This window comes from Amphiura filiformis, chromosome 13 (genome assembly GCF_039555335.1).
Source record: "Amphiura filiformis chromosome 13, Afil_fr2py, whole genome shotgun sequence".
Taxonomy (NCBI): Eukaryota; Metazoa; Echinodermata; class Ophiuroidea; order Amphilepidida; family Amphiuridae; genus Amphiura; species Amphiura filiformis.
In genome coordinates this window covers 41,243,639-41,263,501 of record NC_092640.1, presented here as the reverse complement: position 1 = coordinate 41,263,501, position 19,863 = coordinate 41,243,639, and the positions used below count along the sequence as shown (strand labels likewise).

The window sequence follows — 19,863 nt, the reverse complement described above, 5'->3', positions numbered from 1 at the left end:
ATCTTAGCATAATTATAATGAGGGCTCACTTGTTGAACAATTCTGATTTGGGGACCTAGTTTATGAAAAACCGATCAAAAAATGGGGGAGGGCTCATAATTATTGCACAGCCACATCAGGTAAATGTATTTGATGCACATTTTCTATATAAATCCCTACCAAATACCAGAGCCTGGGTCATACAGCAAACGCTCCTTAAACACATGTTACATATTTTCCTCTTCAAAAAACAAACACACAAGTTGTATTCTAGCGTAAATATCTGCCAAATAGATCCTATTATATTTGTGGGTATTAAATATTACAATGAGTTCATGTTCACGCTGTTCAATAATAGCATGTGTTCTCCGACATCAAGCAGGTGTGATGTTAGGATAGCGTTCCCTCAGCAAATATCAAAGTGCAAAGATTATGGTCAGAAGTTAAAGCGATATCAACCCAATTCAATTCCATATCAACTTAAGTTATGACTTGACAATTAAGCAAATTATAGATGACAATTGACATGATAATAAACATAGTTGGTTAGTCAACCATTACGCTAGGATCTTATGTCAGGTAGTCATTCGGAACACCCAGCATGTTTGTCAGCATTTAAAAAAAAATTCATCCAAGCAGATAATTTTTCCTCAACATAAAATAGCAGACTTTTTAGTCATTCAAAAAGTGTTGTTCATATATGGCACAGGATTTCTTCCATTTATTATTGCATATTTGTTTGTCCCTTGTAACTAAAAATGTCATCATAGTATTATAGAGCTTTTGACAAAATCAGCTTTTTTTATACCTATTCATGTGTACATTTCTGAGATACTTTTCTTCTGCCTTTTATAATTTGACTTTTCCAGTTAGAACTAACTAAAGGATTAGGATTTAGGTAGGCCTATCTGTCATTTGGCAAAACAGGACAGCAATTACCAAGGGGAGGAGGTTCTTGATCATACAAATGACCATACGGGGAAAAAAAAAAAAATGGGTAGCATCATCGCCATTTGGTATATCAATGACCCCGCCCTTTTTCTAGGCCATTTTTGGTATATTTCTTTTTTTAAATAGCCCAATTTTGCCTCAATCTAGCCAAAATGTTTTCAACTTTCCCAAAATTTGGGCTTAAATTTGTAAAAACTAAGACAATTTTGACTTTTGGTATATTGATGGTCTACATTTCTTGCAAAATTGTATATTAATGGGTCTACTTTCAAATTCTCAATGGCACACCCCTACCAAAACCTTGAGTACCGCTCCAAGAAAAAATTAGAATTGTAATTTTTTTGGAATAGGGAGTATACATGCAATGTAACCTTTCAACCAAAAAGTAAAATGACAAATCACAACATCCAATCTATGATGACAGGAAGCATCCAAACTTCACCTCCACAAATTTTCACAAGGTCATGAATACTATTTCACAAATCCACTTTTTCGCACAATTTAACAATTTCTAGTAATAATTCATTCATACCATTAGGGATGAACTTATAAATAAACTATTAATATCTACATCTCTTTTTCATGAATAATAGAACGTGTTTAGAAATATTGAACCATCACAATGCTGAATGTACTGATTTATTTGTGTATTCCAATCACTGCCATAGATGAATTCCTGGGTAACATATGTTGGTAATAATTTACGGATCGTTGATTGTACAGATAGATGATGATATCACTGTGTGTGGTGATGGAGGAATATGGTAGCTATAATAGCGTATCATTTTGTCATGTTAATTATTGTCCTGAGAAAATAAGCACCTCTGATTATCGACTCGCCCTAATTGCTATTAAATTAAGACATGCATGCTCTAACTTAAAGGCATGTTAAGGTTATACCTATTTTGAACTGTTGCGATTTGGTCGTTCGCAGCATCCTACAAAAGGTAGTGAGCTTTGGTAAAAATTGTATTGATCAATTCATAGCGAGTGTCTCGAAGAATTCAAATATCACAGATATACTTTTGTAGGCTCTGTGGTTCTTGAGTTATGTTGTAAAGAGGGTTGAAACAACAACACTAAAATGTACATAACTCATGAACAAAGATAGTAATATTTGGTATATTTTTGAAAAGAATTGGGATATTCTATAATTTTGACCCCTGTTTGACCTTAATTGACCTCAACCAAAAATGCCAGACACTTTAAAGAGGGCAGCCCAAGCCAATTGTTCAATATCTTTCAGGCATGCCAAAAACAATTTGAAACCTTTGTTCCAAAGATTTGGTCGCCAGACTAGCACTGGTCTCTTAAATGAAAATCAATTTATATACTTTGGCTACCTCAACCAACAACAATACCTCGTCTACCCTTAAATGATATTCTATTTAATTCCAGTTCCAGTGACACCTCGTTAACTTCACTGGACCTTTGGATATATTTTAATAGGTATAGCATTTTACTCTAAAAAGCAATATATATAGCAAGGTTATATATAGTGCAGATTTCATGCCCCTCCAGGACAATAACATGCATGAGGTGTCACTCTGGGACTGCCTTTTGAGGAGAGTGTGAGCAATCGCTCTCTACTGCTCTCCTTAAATCTGATATAGGAGAGTGATTTTTAGCTCTCCTTAGTTGACCATTCTTTCATTACATTAAATGTTCTAAACAGATCTCCTTGAAGGCTCCAGAAGAGCTATTTAATGCTCTCCTGTAAATTCCAAAAGACAGTCCCTGCGGTCACTGATGTCGGAACAGATAATAATCTCATAATGTAACATGTTCAAATGTTTATTTAAATATGATTCATCCAAATATTAAGTTCTTATAAGGTTTCCAAATAAATAATCATGATCATGATGAAACTAAATTAATTAAGTCTAATTAACTCAAAATTACATCATTAAATATGACAATAGTATCGATCATCAACTAATTGTTCAAAACATTATGTATGCTAAATCAAGTAATTTAGAATGAGATAATTAATCATTCATTTGAATTTCTGAATCAAAACAATAAATTTGAATAGGAAAATAAATCATAATGATGCTAAATATCCAAACATATATATAAGCTGAAAGATATTTTAATCTTTGAAATATAACTACTTATTTTATGCTTCTTATATGTGACCCATCACATCGAAACAAGGCAGTTGTCGTAAAAATGAACTTGTTGGTTTCTTTACCAGCTGAAAGGACTGTTTTTAAGCTTTAAAATGACACCTCTTCCATTGATATCGCATGTAGAATGGTGATTTTATGTGACAAATAGAATTCAAATTCCTTTATTTTTTCGTGGCACATTTTCTTCATTATCTTTAAATGTGGGTTTCCGACAACTGCCGTGTTTCGATGTGATGGGTCACATATACTTAAAGGTCCATGACCTGATCAACAGCCTCATCCCCTATTTTTATTAATCAAAACTGAGATTTTAATATCAAAAGAAAGCTCATATTTTTCTCATTATCCCAGTGAAATTTAACATTCCTTTTAATGGTGATAATGGTAATATCTTATGGAGCATTGTTATACACGTTTCTGGTTCTCGTATCAAAACCGCTGCAGTATTGCAACTCAAAATTTCGAAACAAATTGTTTTAATGGTAGGCATCAATCTAAGATAGAAAACTGAACACGGAAAACCGGACCACGCCTCTGTGGTTTCTTTTTACCATGGAAATGTTATTACCAAGATATAAAGTTATATTCACTATCTAGACATATTATAAATACTACTTAAAGTTGTATCTAAATATGGTATTTCTACATGCATAAGTTCCAAGCTAATATGCAAATCTCTTATCATAACATGACAATTTAACAAAAGACTAAATTCCACTTTTTCATTTTGAAATAAAACTACAGGTCTAGTCTTTTATTTGCAAATATTTTTGAATTATAAGCACTAATATTTTCATGGCCTAATGAGTTTGAATAGAAAGTGAAGGTCTCATCACTATGCATAGATGTGTGCTTTATTGCTTAGATAACACTTCTTGAACCCAAAGTGTGACTTTCTTACAGTCCTAGATGGAGCTCTGACTAGAAAGGACTTTTGGGTGCTAATTATGGCAATACTGTTAACCTAATAGCTCCTATATATTATGGCCTATATGTAATACAGGAATACAGGTAGGCTGTATGCATACAAAATACATACGTTTAGATATTTTGAAAGTGTCCAAAATCTGAACTTAAGGCGCGTGAAAGTCGATTCCGAGTTTATCGTCCCCCGCCCGCGTCACTTTTTGGAAACCAAAAACACCCGTCAAATTGTCAAAAATGCCAAAATAATTCATTATTTTCAAAGTATCAGTGTTTTCATCAGTTTTAGCAATTGGAAACATATATTTTTGTTTGTAAAACATATAAATTCATAACTTGGAAGCAAAACCAGGCTTTTTTCTAACTTTTCTAGCCCCTACCCATATAAAAACATGTTTATAAATAACATGTATGAGTGTGGCTTTAAATCAACACGCATTTTAGATCAATAATGAAATCTGATGAAATAATGAAAAAAAAAAAAAAGAAAAAGTCACCTCACCAACCTGGGAAAAAAAGGGACGATAAACTCGGAATTGACTTTCATGGGCCTAACCAATACTCTTGTCTTATATTATAAGATTAATGATAAATCTACATCTAAAATACTGATAACATATGTCTTTGATGAGCGCAAGATTATCTTCTTAGACCATAATATTCCATGTAGGTGTAGCAGTAACAGAAGATGTCTTTAAATTTCATCTTTCTTCATAATACCAAAATACCTTATCTTATCTTTTCTAATTCTAAAAGATAAAGTTACATGTTAACAAATATTAATAAAAGTTTAACAAATCAACATACCTGTGTGACAGTGAAACAACAGCAAGATTCAGTTGGTTGTACTCTTCATCAGTAGCTAGTATTTAATGATGTAATACTCACTGATGCATAGAGCAGCAAAACAAATCTTATGTCGAAGGTCACACAGGCTATACCAAAAAGTTTTATGGGGGGGGGGGGTAGTTCTTTTCATGACTAAATCAGGCTGTTACAACAATTTCAAGTTTGTTATTCTTTCATCTTATATACTACATGTAGCAAGCTTAGATTAGAAATAACAGTCAAGAACATTTTCTGCCAATTTTAAGCTGAAATAAGTATGTAAGATGAAAGAAAAGAAGCATTGATATTAGCTAAGGTGTGAATTTCTACAGCAAACTAACAGTACTAGCACCAATCATAGAATCTGTGCACCAATGATGGGGAAACTTGTGATTATAAGATCAGTATGGTTGGGAGGGGCTGTGGATATTTGAGTATACAGTATTCAACCTAATTAGTGCCCTCCCCTAATAAGTGCCTGGTACAGAATTTTTGTGGGTGACAACTGTCTTAAGTGCCCCTTTATAATGTACCTGTACAACTAAATTGCATCAAATGCTGTGGAATAGAATTACCTTCTAAACCTTCCAGTTTAAGATTGTGTAGATTTTGACTTCAGATATGGTATATACTGTGATTTGAATGTTCATCCATGCATAAAATTCCCAGTTTGTAACTTCCATTTTATAATTATAATAAGCGCCCTCCCCACCCCATGACTGATGTGCCGTGTATGTGGCATTAAAAGGGCATTTTGTGATCCACAGCCTCATCCCCCAACTTTTCTCAAAAAAAGTTGAGATTTTTAAACCACTAGAAACCTCTGGCTACATAATGTTATGTACCAAAAATTTCTTGCAGATTAATTCGTTTAGCAAAAATATAGTCAAATTTGAATTTCGTTCTGGTATACAACAGTGGCCTATGGAGCAGTGTAATACACATAATCATGCATAACTCGCAAACGCAAAATCGGAATCCACTGAAAATTTGGGAATAAGCTTTTTTCATGGATATCTACTGAAAAATGTCATAAAAAGAGGATGCTAGGGTCACGAAATCCTCCTTTAAGATTATAAAATGGGAATATCAATATTTACATGGTCATATGAGTCCAGATATGTTTTTTTACATTGCAGATTTGTGTTATTTGAGATGAATGTAATTGTTTTTGCAAAAAAAATCCCGGGCAAAATCATCATAGAATAACTCGGCCAATCAATCAAGCTATACATCGCTTTATAGCTGAAAACAGCACTTAAATCTACTTTAATAATTAAGTTGCATTTAATATTAGCTGACCAGCACAAAATAAAAATGCTGGGGGAATGGAAAACACTGCTGACCTCATTTTCATATTAGCTCATTTACGAGTCTAGGCCTCACTGACGACATGTGCATTGATGTACAACCTTAATTATCCGCCCATAAACTGTGCTGGAGTTAGTTATCCTACTTTTTGAAGGAGTAATACCAGAGGAAAATTAAAGTAATAATGTGCAATTTCCATTTATAAATAGATCCTTATTTGTTTTCCACAAAATGTTAGTTTTCATTAATCACATTATGTCCCCTTTTAATTTTGAGCCTATAAATGAGGTAAAACAAAGGAAATTAATATTTCATTCCAGCGCCTATAATTATCGCAACGCAAGTATTAGCTCGACGCAGATCATTATTGAACTGAGCTTCACACAGTTGGGATATATAAAACGTATGACAAATATCAGTTTAAATATGTTAATGATTCAATGATAAACATGCATGAGATGCAGCCATCACTCGATTGGTGAACACGGTAAATAAAACCACTGATCCCGGGTTTATCATAAAACTTATATTTTACTTTAATTGAAGCACTTAGTCTTTAACATGGAATTTTAGTACAATAATTGGCATTACAATCATGCAAAAAGTAGAAAAATTGAGAGCGTTGTTGTGGAGCAAATCACATATTATGGCATCACTGCATCATTGTACAAATTGCAGCGAAGAGCGAATACTGTAAAAGTAGAATTATTAGCACTACATTTATTTTCGCTTTTTGCATTCCAAGCTGCTACTGTAAAAATAACAAAGCAATAATATTTTCCTTTTGTGTATAGGTCAATGTTTAAAGGAAACTTGGAATCGCGAATTTGAAAATAAGGGAAACAGTTTAAAATTTGCAAAGCGCAAAAAATTGATCCTGCCAAAATTGATCACTGCAAAAAATTTTCTTTTACAGTAGGTCCTCCAATTAAGTTATTATAATGGAAAAATTTTGATAGAGTCTTTTGCCACATTTAATATTACACTGATCATTTAAATGATTGCCATTGACAGATTTCAATAAGGTGTGGCAATACTTAATATTATGTGGGTGCAACGCAGATGTGTCATCCACAGTTGCTGCCTCAATGCGTTTCTAGTTTAGTGATTAGAATCCAAATACTCCTGACCTATTAAAAGTCATTAATTGCCAATCGTTCTAGGTTCCTGGTTCACTTCACTTGTGACACAAACTTGGTTAGCTGAGTGATCCTGGCTGTCCTGATCTACATAGGCTCATTAAGGTACTGCATGATCGCATGTTCTGCATGTTTGCATCCCTTAGAGGGCACACACCACTAAATAAAGTCCCATTGAAATAAACATAAATATACATGAAAGTATATCCCCCACGTAAAACCATTTTGCATATTTTGGTCACACTAATGTCTTAAATAAAGATTAAAATTTAATTATTTTTTCCAAACAAGTTGAGACTAACTTTTGAGCTAAAAATTCTGATTTTATATGTGCCGAACTATAGCGCAGCATAGGCTAGCTGCGCTCACTCGTGGAGGCAGTCTAAAAGCAGATGACCTCATGGCGTATACATGCTCACTCACACAGAGAGGTCAGTTACCAGGCTATTGTCAGTAGCCTTAGTCGGATGTCCCTCGGCTTATTATGCATCTCAAAACTATTAAACAGGTCGGAACAAAATGGCCATGCGTGGCTGTGGATTCAACCTACCATGGCGATTTCTGCCATGAAGATATCGGGGCGATGACACTGTGTGGTGATGGGCTATGGTTCAGGGCAAATAAAAATTCCTTTAAAAAGGAACGCTACAGCAGGCAACTCATGGGCCTGAAACAAGGCACGTAGCCTGTTTATTTTCACCTTTGTTAGACACACACGATCCCATATGAATATGCGAGAATTCACGGCATACAATGCATGGGGACTTTGACTGTTGGAAAATAGTCTGTATTTGTCTATAGATGGGTTTATCACTCACCCGGCAGCCATTTTAGGAGCTTCTATAGTGCACATCAACATCATTTATACCAACTGGAATGTTGACTATTGGTAGTTTATAGTTTAGTCTAGATAAATACAGATTAGTTTCATTTAGACTTGCATGGAGTCCTAATTGTCTGGTTTCTTTTCAATATCATTCAGTGCCATTTAATTTCCATTAATGTCAACTCATTTCAGGATTTGAATAAAGATTAACTTTGAAAACATATAGCGGATACATTTGCACAAAATTAAACAAGAACTGTCTTTAAAAAAGACAATGCCATGATGATCATATTTCATATTTACCAGGTCAAATAGTCATGATACTTGATAGTGTACACTGTTAAAATATATCTATACATGTGTAAAAATTATGCACATTAATGGGCAATAAAAAAAAAATGTCATCGGATTAAAAAATAATAATAACAATCTAATCTATTTCAGGTACGGTATGGTATTAATATTTATATAAAATGATGAATATGCGTGCAATTATAACAAATCATAAGTCATATTGGTCCAAAAATGAGCATTTGAAATGTGCATGTATACAAAAAAAGTTTGGCAAATCAAAGCGATTGTCAAAAAGCAATAATGTGTGATTTGCTATAATGCCCTCAAATGTAATATTAGGCCAAACAAAAACATTCTTGTGTTGCCCTCAACCGTCCTACCCTAAATCCTGAAAAATCAGGGTCGCAATTTTTTTTTTTTTTTTTTTTTTGAATGATGATTTTTACAGATTTGTTCAAAAACTCAATGTTTTTCACTTAAAATCAATATTTTATTGTAAGACTAGTCTTTAATTGTTGTCTAACAGGTATCCAGAAGTCAAAATTGACAAATGTCACAGAATTGAACAAGCATTAATATTTGAGGGGATTTTTAAAAACTGAAGGTTTAAAAAAAAAAAAAAAAAAGGAAAAAAAAATAATCCGACCGTCCTACCCAAATTTCCCATTTTTCCACTTGAGGGCAGAGAGATTATTACGTCACTTCTAAGGCGAATAGGGGTTGTATTCCGTTGTAATTATAGATTTCAACTGGTATATAATGAATCGGTACCTTTCACAAAACGGAAATGGAATATATGCATTGAACCAATACAGTACTTATAAGCTGAAATTTTAATGGTTTTATTTTCGCACATTTTGGGGGGATTTGACATAGGTCCGCGAATTCAACATCCCACAAAAGTCCTCGATAATGAAGCTTAATAACTAAGCTTAATTACAGAGCAATCTACAACTGCAAAAATGTTAGGGAGGCCAGGCTTGCAACCACAAAAATATCTGTTTGTGAAAATATTGGCTTTATATACAGTATCCTAGGAGATACAGGTTGGTGGACTTATAAACAAAGATTAATTATCATGTAATGTCAATACACATACACCTCCAGTATGGACTTTGACCATGTGCAACCACTCACACCTTGATATACACATAGGAGGTTAAACGAAGATCAATTTCGAACAAGAGAGAAGAATTATTTGTAAAGATTTACACAGTGAAAAGACATTAAAAAAATTAATAAAAAACCTTTTCAAGTAATTACAATAACTAAGGACCAGGGTATACATGTAGGGATGATTATATCTATATTATGGTCAGTATCATTAACGTATGATAGGAGAAGTTTTTTCGTGAAATTATTGAACCTAACATGTAAATACCCAAAAGCCAAGCGCAACCCATAACAATCGGCCGAAGTTATATATGCGATACCATGCCAGAACTGCCCCAAAACATACACAGAATACAAATCAGAAAGTGAAAAAGTAAACGCAAAGAGCTTCACTATAAAGTCACAAAGAAAAGCATCCGCTTCAAAAATCCACAAATCAGCTAATGCAGAACACGTTGCACCCAAAATCATGTTATTGGGTGGGAGAAGGCTCTGGTTATTGACCAAGAATCCAACAAAAAATATGCTAGCTAAAGGAAGCAATTTGGATCAGAAGTAGGGGGAAAGACACCATGAAGAAGGATGAGGGGCATACAGACTGGACAAAATATGGCAAGAAATACACACTAAGCATACCAGGTACCAATACTAGATTTTCAAAATATACATATTCCTGTTCAATGTTGAAAAAATACAGTCGGATCAGGGACAATTCCCCCCCCCCCTGGAAAAGTAATATGTGGCAAAATAGAAGAAATTGTGCCAAGATAAAAACAAAAATAATGCATCAGTACCGTAATGTGAATGACTATAAATCACATGCCTGTAAATTGAATATCGTGTTTGCTTTAATTTGCACATTAACTCTCTTCACGCGGGGGTCGACTGCAGACGACATGTTTCAATTTTTTTTAAATTCAAAAATTTCATATTTTCGTGACCATATTTGGAATCAGCATGAAAATTGCTGCATTAAAATGAGTACAAACAAGCCTAGTATTGGTTGAGTAGTTCTTAAGAGAGCTCTTGATATTTTGAGAAAAAATTTCAAAACTTGAACTTTTTCCGTTGAAGCGCATGGCTATAGCACTAGCAAGCTGAGCATTAACCTATACTACCATAAAGCTCATTGCAGCACACATAAAGCTCATCACACACATCACATGTGATGGTGAATGTGTTTGTTGATGCAAGACTTGTTACGCAATTAAGATTACACTGCATCGATTGAAATTAGATTTATAAAGTCCATGCGATACTGAGTCATACGTAAATTATGCAATCTACAAAACAAACTTACTATAATTATATCTAGCCATTTTTGCAAGGATTTGCTTCTGGCGGGGGCTGAAAGCTGCCAAACTCAATACCCATCTATGGTAATTTTATCAAAATAGGAACCATTTAAACAGTGGCGTAGCTAGGGGAGGGGTTGTGGCACCCAGGGCTAAGAATACATAATGCCCCCCTGCAATTCTTGAAACAATTGTGTGCGGTTACCGTGGTACATGTGAAAATTTGTACAAATGGGCCTACCACTAATTAATTTTGGTTATAATGACATATCAGTTTTAAATTGTTCTTTCAAATGACTATTTGTGCTGAAAATGTGTGCGAAGCATTCTAAAATTACCTTGCATTGCTTGGAGGGTGCAGAATCGATGCTCAATTGATTAATTTGACACCCCTAAAGGCGGCACCCTGGGCATGTGCCCCCCCTTTCCCCACTCTACCCGCCCCCAACTCAACACAAAAGTTGACAACCATGGATGAGAGTTACCAAATCTTTCAAACACCCCCTTTTGCAATGATTTTTCATCAAATTTACCCCCTTTTTCATACAAAATCGAGGACAAAATTTGGCCAAAAACAACCCCTTTTTTGTGGTTTTCAATGACTAGAATTTCAATCACCCATTTTCAATTAATAGAATTTCAAACACCCCTTTTTCAATGACACTAAATAATATTGCCATAAAATTACCAGATTTTCTCAAGAACCCCTTTTATCCAAATTTTGCGGACAGTGCAAATTAAATACCCCCTATTTTGCTGATTTCACAGTCAAATTTCGTGGACAGTCCAACTTAAATACCCCCTATTTTGCCAATTTCACGGTCCTTGCTACTGGTAAAAAAATTACCCCTTTTCTGCACTATTTCATTTGGTAACATGGTTGCCAATTTTGGGTTGAGTTGGGGGAGGGGTGGGCCTTTCCCCCACTCCATCACTTTGCCTTGGCCTACATTGTTATGCTTCCGCTGCCACTGAAAATTATGACAAAGCTCTACAGTCATCATTGCAGTGCATGCAATATACATTCAATGTACAATTATAATAAAACTAAAAGCTTATAAAAACTGATACTCATCTCGAAGTGCAGTGACAGCTAGTGATGACGCCAACCTGTCCTTGTTGTTAAATGTTGTGCATTTGCACTATTGTTGTGCGTGTGTATGCAATAATATACTGTGCTTAGAAGTTTTTGAGAAAAATCGGGGGGAGAAAATGTGATGGAGTCAAATTCAGTCAATCAAAGACAGATATATTTTACCCGGAATTGCTCCATGGTAATAATACCGTGCTATTAACTAGTTTTCCATCCATCCCGTATTCCCGGCCCGTGTTGTTTTCCTTACCATCAACAGGTGCAAATGTCATGAATATAACAAAGCTTCTGATTGGCTGAAAAACTCGTAAACTTGGCAGTGTGTGTTGGTACTTTCTTCGAGTTACTGCAGTAATGACCAGTTATGCAAACGGATAGGGATACTATCATACTACTACTAAAAAGTATACTATTTATTTCTTGTATTTTACTCGCGGATTTGATGAACAATTTAATGGAAATAATGTGGGCTAACCCTATCATGAAAAGTTCTTTGTGGTACAGTAGGCCTAAATAGTAATCACCGAATTAGTTGACCTTGTTACTTTTAAATGTTAGTCTAGTCTACACGCTCCACGGTACTTCGACGGTCAAAATTTGACACCCCCCCTTAGCCCCCACTGGTCAGATTTCGGCCTGCTGCCTTGCAAAAGATGTCTGTAGGCCTATTATAATAAAACCTTGTTCGGATCCTTTGTGCTTGGACCAGAGATCCTAAACGTGTAAGCATTATCATTATTATAGGAAGTAGGCCTAGGCCTACGTCCTGAAACCGGATGGTCCGATAAGACACTTGAACAAGTTCACCAAAACGTGTATATGGGAACCACAGTAACAGTGTCCATGACAAAAAGATACTAAATTTACCAATCATAGACATCAGTGTCAAGAATATAATAAAAACCTCAATATAGCCGGGTATCATCATGATCACGGATGCGGGCCTATTTTATTTGTTAGATCATGTCTGATTAGTACAAACATACAATAAATAATACATTGAGCATAATCTGTGAATTCGATTACACCAATCATATCTGCAGTGGAATTCTGAATTTCCATGATCAGTTTCAGCTTCAGTTTTTATTTAGGCCTAGGGCTACCAACAAAATAGGCAAAATCAAACTAGCCAAATAAATAAAGTAGAAGATTTCAGAGTAAAAAAATGAACAGAATAATCAATCAATCTTTATTTCATTCAAAAATGCAAAATACTAATGCTATAGAAGGTCTTGGTGTAACCCATAGGCCTATACACTCACCTCTGATGGATGATTTTAATGATGTATATATATAATTGTAAATCTATATAATATTTCATTCATTTGTTGTATACGTGCACGTCAAACATTAATCTTTACACCTTTATTTACCCATTGTCACACATGCTAAACATAATTGATCAATACATATTTTATCAGTGTATGCAAGATCACAATCACTGATTAGTGTTGTCTATTATGTTGTCTAATGATATGCAAGAATTGTCTTTAAAAATACAATGTCACGGATTAAGATCATGTACGTTTAATTTTGCTATTGTAACCATGGTACATGTAAATCACATCCACCAATTTCACGGGAGCAGCGTGGTCCACTGGGTAAGGTCTTTGCCTTTGGTGCAAGAGGTCCCGGGTTCGATTCCCCTGCAGGACCTTAAAAAAAAACAAAAAAAAAACATCTCTGCTCTCCCCGTGGTTCATCTGGTAATGGCGGGGCAGATGATCCATGATAAAAAAAGACCTTGTTACAGGCGGTTCCGATCAGGGTAACGCCCGATTGTCGGCTACACTTGCCTGTCCTATAAAATTACCCCGACCAGCTATCTACGGCGACCCACTTCGTTCACCAGGTCACTTGTATCTGGCCGAAGTTTCTTCAGCGTTATCTCCTAGATTTCAGCTGTTAATGCCTAGATATGCCCGACATAAAAAAAAACAAAAAACAAAAAAAAACCCAACAATCTGTAGGCCTATTCAGTTGACCTCAGACTGGATGGCAAATCAACATTTTTTTGTCTTTGCATATTTTTATTAAAGGTTTATCAATACAATATAGTTAAGGGCCATAGGGCAAGTCAACACTTTGTCTGAGGAGGGAAGTGCCACTGGTCCAAGTTACATCCTTCAATGGGTCAGCATGCATGCACATCAGTCTCATTTTTAGTCATTTTAACCACAGATACTGGAACACAATATCTGTGTTTTAATGCGTGCACAATATTGACACTTAACCATTTTAAATTTAATACTCTTTGCCGTCCACATTTTATCCCTGAAAAATTGGGGGGGGGTAATAGGACAGGACACCGTTCTTCAATCCTAATTGTACAGTCATAATGAACTTAGTAGTGTATGTTGAAAAACTCATATTCGAGAACTTTGTGTGAGATATTAAATGGAGGACAGTGAACTGTGGCAACTAAGCCACTGGAATCGAGTCAATTTTGGATCCTATAGAACGCGGTCATTTCAGCACGTTATTAATCACCATCTGCAAATCAACCATAACCATCACTTTGAACTTCACACATGATGTAAACTATGGTCAACTGATGGAAGCAAGTTATTATTATCATTTATATAACCAAACACAAAAAATTCTTGCATTTAAAAAAATACGTTCCAGGATTAGGCCGTAAAACTATACGCTGAACGTATTATTTTTAGCAACAGCAAAGTCGATTCTGAGTTTCCCATTCCGTACAAGCTCGTAATTTCACGCTCATTGCGATTTTTTAAAATCAAAATTAAATTAAAAAAACTATGCCATCAAAAAATAATATGAAAAGCGTGTTTTGCGGTAAAAATCCCAACTTTTGAATGTTATTGAAAAATGTTTTATTATAGGCCGGCTGTGTTTAGCCATAAGCTACATAGGGCCTACTTATTGTACACTCTTAGAAAAAAAGGTTCCAGAGGGGGTTCTTGAAATGACAAATGGTTCTTGTTGGAACATCACATCTCCAAAGAACCTTTTAAGGTTCTTTATGTTCTTGAAAAGGGTTCTAAATAGCAAAATGTGGGTTCTATATGGCTATAGGGTTCTTCCAAGAACCATAATTTTAAGGACAACGGGTTCCAGACTGTCAACACACACCTATGTTGCAATAATATACCTACACATGATAAATGAGTTTTAAATTAAATGTTTTTGTACTTTATCCTTTTGAACAATACTGTCTATAAAAAGTGAGCTTACTAGTTATTTTCTTTTCCTTAATTTATTTGATATACCTATTTCAATGATACACTGGTGAGAATTTCAATTAATTATTCCTGCTGCGTAACGATATGTAGTGTGCAGTAAAGCGGTCATCTAGCAAGTTCACATGTTGACACCATAAAATATATATTCTGCTTTTTAAACTTTTACCCCATAATTTCCCCCATTCTTCAAGCCATGCCTTTATCGGGGGCTAATTTATGGTTTAAGCTTCTTGGATGTATACATATTTCGCGGTTAGTGGTTCTTTGTTGCCCTCCCTTAATAAGAAAGAAATAAATAAATAAATAAATAAATAAATAAAGAAGGTTCTTTCTAGAACCCATTAAAAAAGGTTCCATCAAGAACCTGTAGGGTGCTCCCAGTGGGACAAACTGCAAGAACCATTAATGGTTCTTGAAAGAACCATTAAGGTGCTTAATAGAACCTGAATGGGTTCTAGATAGAACCCTGTTTCATGGTTCTTTATAGAACCTCCACAAAAGGGTTCTTAAGTAGAACCTTACATGGTGCTCCCCACGGGACAAGCTTTAGCACCTTTTATGGTTCTAAATGGAACCTTTTTTTCTAAGAGTGTACATTGAGTGAGATGACCCAATTTATACCAATGTGTGCTCTTTCGTGCAAATATGTTATCAGAATTGGAGGAAATACGGAAGAGCAAACCATCCTGCACAAATTTGGGTCAAGGATTAAAGAGCTTGGTTGAATGCCATGTTCATTTTAATTAACCCAGTGAGCAATTTCACAACTCCCCAAGAGAGCGCGAGCATGGATGGATAAACTGGCACTTTATTAAAGGCGATGCGCTCGTGAACATTTTAAAAGGGACAATTTATTATATAAAATATAAGTCAATATCGGCGATCAGACAGAATTATTTTCCATGTTTAACATAAATATGGATTTATATATAAAGCAGGCTAAGCAAAATATCTGCAAAATTAATACATACGCCAAATACTTTTAGGCCTATAAATGCCCTAACATTATGGACCACAATAGCCTCATCTCAATGGCATAGTTCAATAACCTCAATTAAACACTCATTGTGTAAAATTTGACCTCAAGTTGCAGAGTATGAGTTTTTGTACCCAAATTGTCTCTAAGGTCATTCAATGAATGTACAAATGTATTGGGGTTAAAGAATTGTGCCCTGATAGATGAACCCCGGGAGATGAACATGTTGTGGATCCTAACCGTTCAAAGTCGAGTCAGAACCGCGCTGTGGAGCCGCGCCTGCAACTATACTATAAAGGTACTCTGAGGTTTTCCATGTGTGAAAGGGCATTTTCATTCATCTCTCACTAAACTATATTAATGACCTTTGCAGATCCATTTATCTAGGCATATTGTATTTTTAATTGCACAGTCCTATATCATGTATATTGGCCTGTACTATAGCAATGCTGCCACTTTTTCATTTCGACTCATCATCATGATCATGCAGTTTATTAATGGCCCGACAGCTCATCAAAAGATCAAAATATTACACATCTTCTCACAATACAATATCAGAATAATTATACCATTGATCGCCATAAATCATGCAACCATTATTAACTGATTAAAGAGGTTTTGGTTTCACTAATCGAAATTAATATCATTGCAAATGAATGTTGGCGACTGTGTAATTTGTATATTAATACTAGTAAAGTAATATGAGTCAGTTTATTTTTAGCCTATATTTAATTCATATACATTTTATAGGCCTATGTATTTGAAGGTCCGTGACCCAATCGACTTGGGCCAGGCGCCATTTTCCGCCCCATATATCCCCATATTTTAACTGCCGGAGCATGTGCATACATTGTACTGATAAGATAAGAAACGGCGTCACAGACAAGAGCTAGCTATATGCTTAATCCTATATGCAATAGGATTTGCAGGATAATTCTTAAGGTTCTTAATGTTTATTAGTCCTGGCTTTATATATTTGGTGTCATTTCTTCCCAGAAACATTCATTATGCGGCGCATAGAGTCCATCAGATTGCAAAGTTCAAAATTTCAGACCACAAAAAAATGCGCTTAACTTTTGTTAATATATAGCCGGCATGCACATGCATGGCATCATTAAAAAAATATATGATCTTTGGTCCATTTTAAGGTAATGCTAATGCAAATTAATAATAGTATTGCGAATCTCTGATCGTCCCTTTAATGTGACTGCAAGCGGTATAGGAAAATCCTTAGTAGCCATGGCAACCAAGTGTCACTCCCCTCCCGGGGAGTCACTTTCAAAACAAATATTCACATTTAAGCTTCATGATCCATTACACATATTACATGCATTTGTGTGCACATAACCATTTAGGGTCTATCTCTGTCACCTATTTTGTGACGAAATGTAAATGCAGGATTATATATTCCAAGCTGTGCAGTGTTTTGAACCTCAATAAGCAAGTTCATGGTCATTTTTAGTTACAAAGAATAGATAGACTGTTATTCCTACAGCTTACAGCCTGATAGAATTGTTCATGCGAGTAGTAATACTAGTACTACTGTAGCCGACTTGCCCAATCATAGCAACAATAAATGCGATACCACTAATTATTCAGATGTAACATTTCAGACTTAAAATCTCTGCGAACTGGATATAACCAAAACTGTATTTTGGAAGATAGTTTTGGCAAAATGATATCAACTCTGCATGGTTAAAAATGTTACATGTATTGTATAGTAACTTGATTAATGTAAATGATATCAACAAACCCTGGAACTGAATGGCAGAGCATGGAGGTACTATACGTGTATATCCTATAGGTCATCAAGGCATATTTCGGAAATTCAAGGCTTTGCATCCTCATCATTTATATCAAAAACAACAACAACAACAATAAAAAACAATAGCAAATATTTTTTCATTCAAATAATTATGTGAACTATGCCCATCCTTGCAGAGCTGGTTTCGCGGATGGACGGATGCTGAGCAGAGCAGAACAGTAATTTACAAATAAATATAAAGACATTTAAAAGGGGCCCACATATAATAAATATTTAGCTTTTTTATACAATTACATTGTTCTATACTAACAACTTTTCTGTCGTAACTTCAAAGAATTACTATATTAAAGACACTCATTACATTCAATATATTTTTGCACTCACGATTTAACATTATACTATTACTAATTGTCAAAATATAAAATAGATTCCCTTATTAGTTTTAAGTTGTTTCTATTAAATTAATATACTTTTAAAAATAAATGCATATACTTACATTTTAAAATGAAACTGGAAGAAACCTGCTGTTGCTAATCAAATCACTGCTTCTACCACTGCTCACGTACAACGTTGATGCGGTATGTCTCAATTTGTAATGGGCTTGGTCAATGCTGGTACACGGTCCGTATACATTTTAACAGATAACAATCATTTGCGCTAGTTTGTTTGTCGATTATTACGTTTGTTGACATATTATCATAGGTTACGTTAATCATTAACTTAAAATTTTTATAATATGTACATAAGAGGTCAAAGAAGAAGATTTACATACCTTTTTTTGAGATAAATATATATCCACAAGTTCTGTGTATGCCACTGTCGTATAGAGTCCAAGTATATGAATGACACGCGTGTATGTGACCCTCTACTGTGAAATACAAATACCGGATGGTGAACCTACGCATTTTGCGTGCTAGTGTGACACGCCCCGTGCTATGACCTTACTATTGTAAACCATCTCTAGACTACATGTAGAGGCTATTATTTTAGTGAAAATGGTGTAAAATTTGCTATAAAAGTGTCACATTCAGAGATAATTATTTTATTTTCACGCTTGCAGCCAGATGAGCGTTTCGAGGAGGCAAAAAAAAGGAGATCAATAAGTTTATTAAAATGGTCCGCTGAAAATAATTCGGAGTACACTCAGTTTAAAACACTTTGGCCAAGTTTGTGAGATGAAAAGATAAAAAAGAGAGATAAAGAAAAAAAAGAAAGAAAGAGATAAAGAAATAAAGAAAGAAAGAAAGAAAGAAAGAAAGAAAGAAAGAAAGAAAGAAAGAAAGAAAGAAAGAAAGAAAGAAAGAAAGAAAGAGAGAAAAGGTTGCTGTTTTTGACCAAAATAAAGGTTTTAAAAAAAACTGGCTCCAACATTTTTTCAATCTGACTTTTCTCTTTCATCTTAAATATTAAAACCAAGCTCATTTCCCTGGATCCATAGACTATTTTGAAATTTGACACCTTCAAATCCAAGATGGCTACCAATTAAATATGCAAATTAAGTGAAACTCATTTTTCCCTTTCAATGAGCCAAAGATCCAACCAGGGATGGTCCAACAGACCATTTGGTAATCATAGCACCTTTATTCGGTTGGGGGGCTCCCACAGTCCCACTTATCATGGTCACCGCCCACAAAATTACAGCCTGGATTCATAGGACTTTCAAATGTTTCAATAGTTTATAAGAGTCAGTTTTTATGTCTTTTTATTTGTGCCCTTAAATTCCTTTTAAGGGATCTGGAATGAGCGTTTTGAGCGTTTCGACAGTATTTTTTTGTGGGACATGAGAGCACATCATGTAGACATATCGAATTGCATTCTGAATACGAAGAATGTCTTTCTGATATCAAATAATTTTCATTTTTTGAAATTCACGATATAATACAAATTTTATGACAAATTATTAAAATTTGATGTTTTTCACATTTTTGATATATAACAGTCCTCGAAGTAAATTTTATAAATCTAATGATATATTCTTAAAGTGTATGTAGCTGGGAGGAAAAGCCGACGATCAATTGAAAATTTTGA

General features: G+C 34.7%; 2 protein-coding genes across 6 annotated transcripts in view; both read right to left on the bottom strand.

The window, feature by feature from the left end:
• The window catches only part of LOC140168364 (CD63 antigen-like), a 38,764-nt gene extending 20,182 nt beyond the window's left edge, over positions 1-18,582 (bottom strand). For 2 of the 4 annotated variants that reach the window (XM_072191737.1, XM_072191735.1), the window contains exon 1: positions 18,332-18,582. The gene's annotated coding sequence lies outside the window, so the exon portion shown is untranslated. The remainder of the gene's footprint in view (positions 1-18,331) is intronic. The other 2 variants (XM_072191736.1, XM_072191738.1) reach the window with 2 other exon arrangements.
• LOC140168367 (CD63 antigen-like) overlaps positions 1-18,734 on the bottom strand; it is a 227,967-nt gene extending 209,233 nt beyond the window's left edge. For both annotated transcript variants that reach the window (XR_011861199.1, XM_072191740.1), the window contains exon 1: positions 18,608-18,734. The gene's annotated coding sequence lies outside the window, so the exon portion shown is untranslated. The remainder of the gene's footprint in view (positions 1-18,607) is intronic.
• Positions 18,735-19,863: the final 1,129 nt, after the last annotated feature.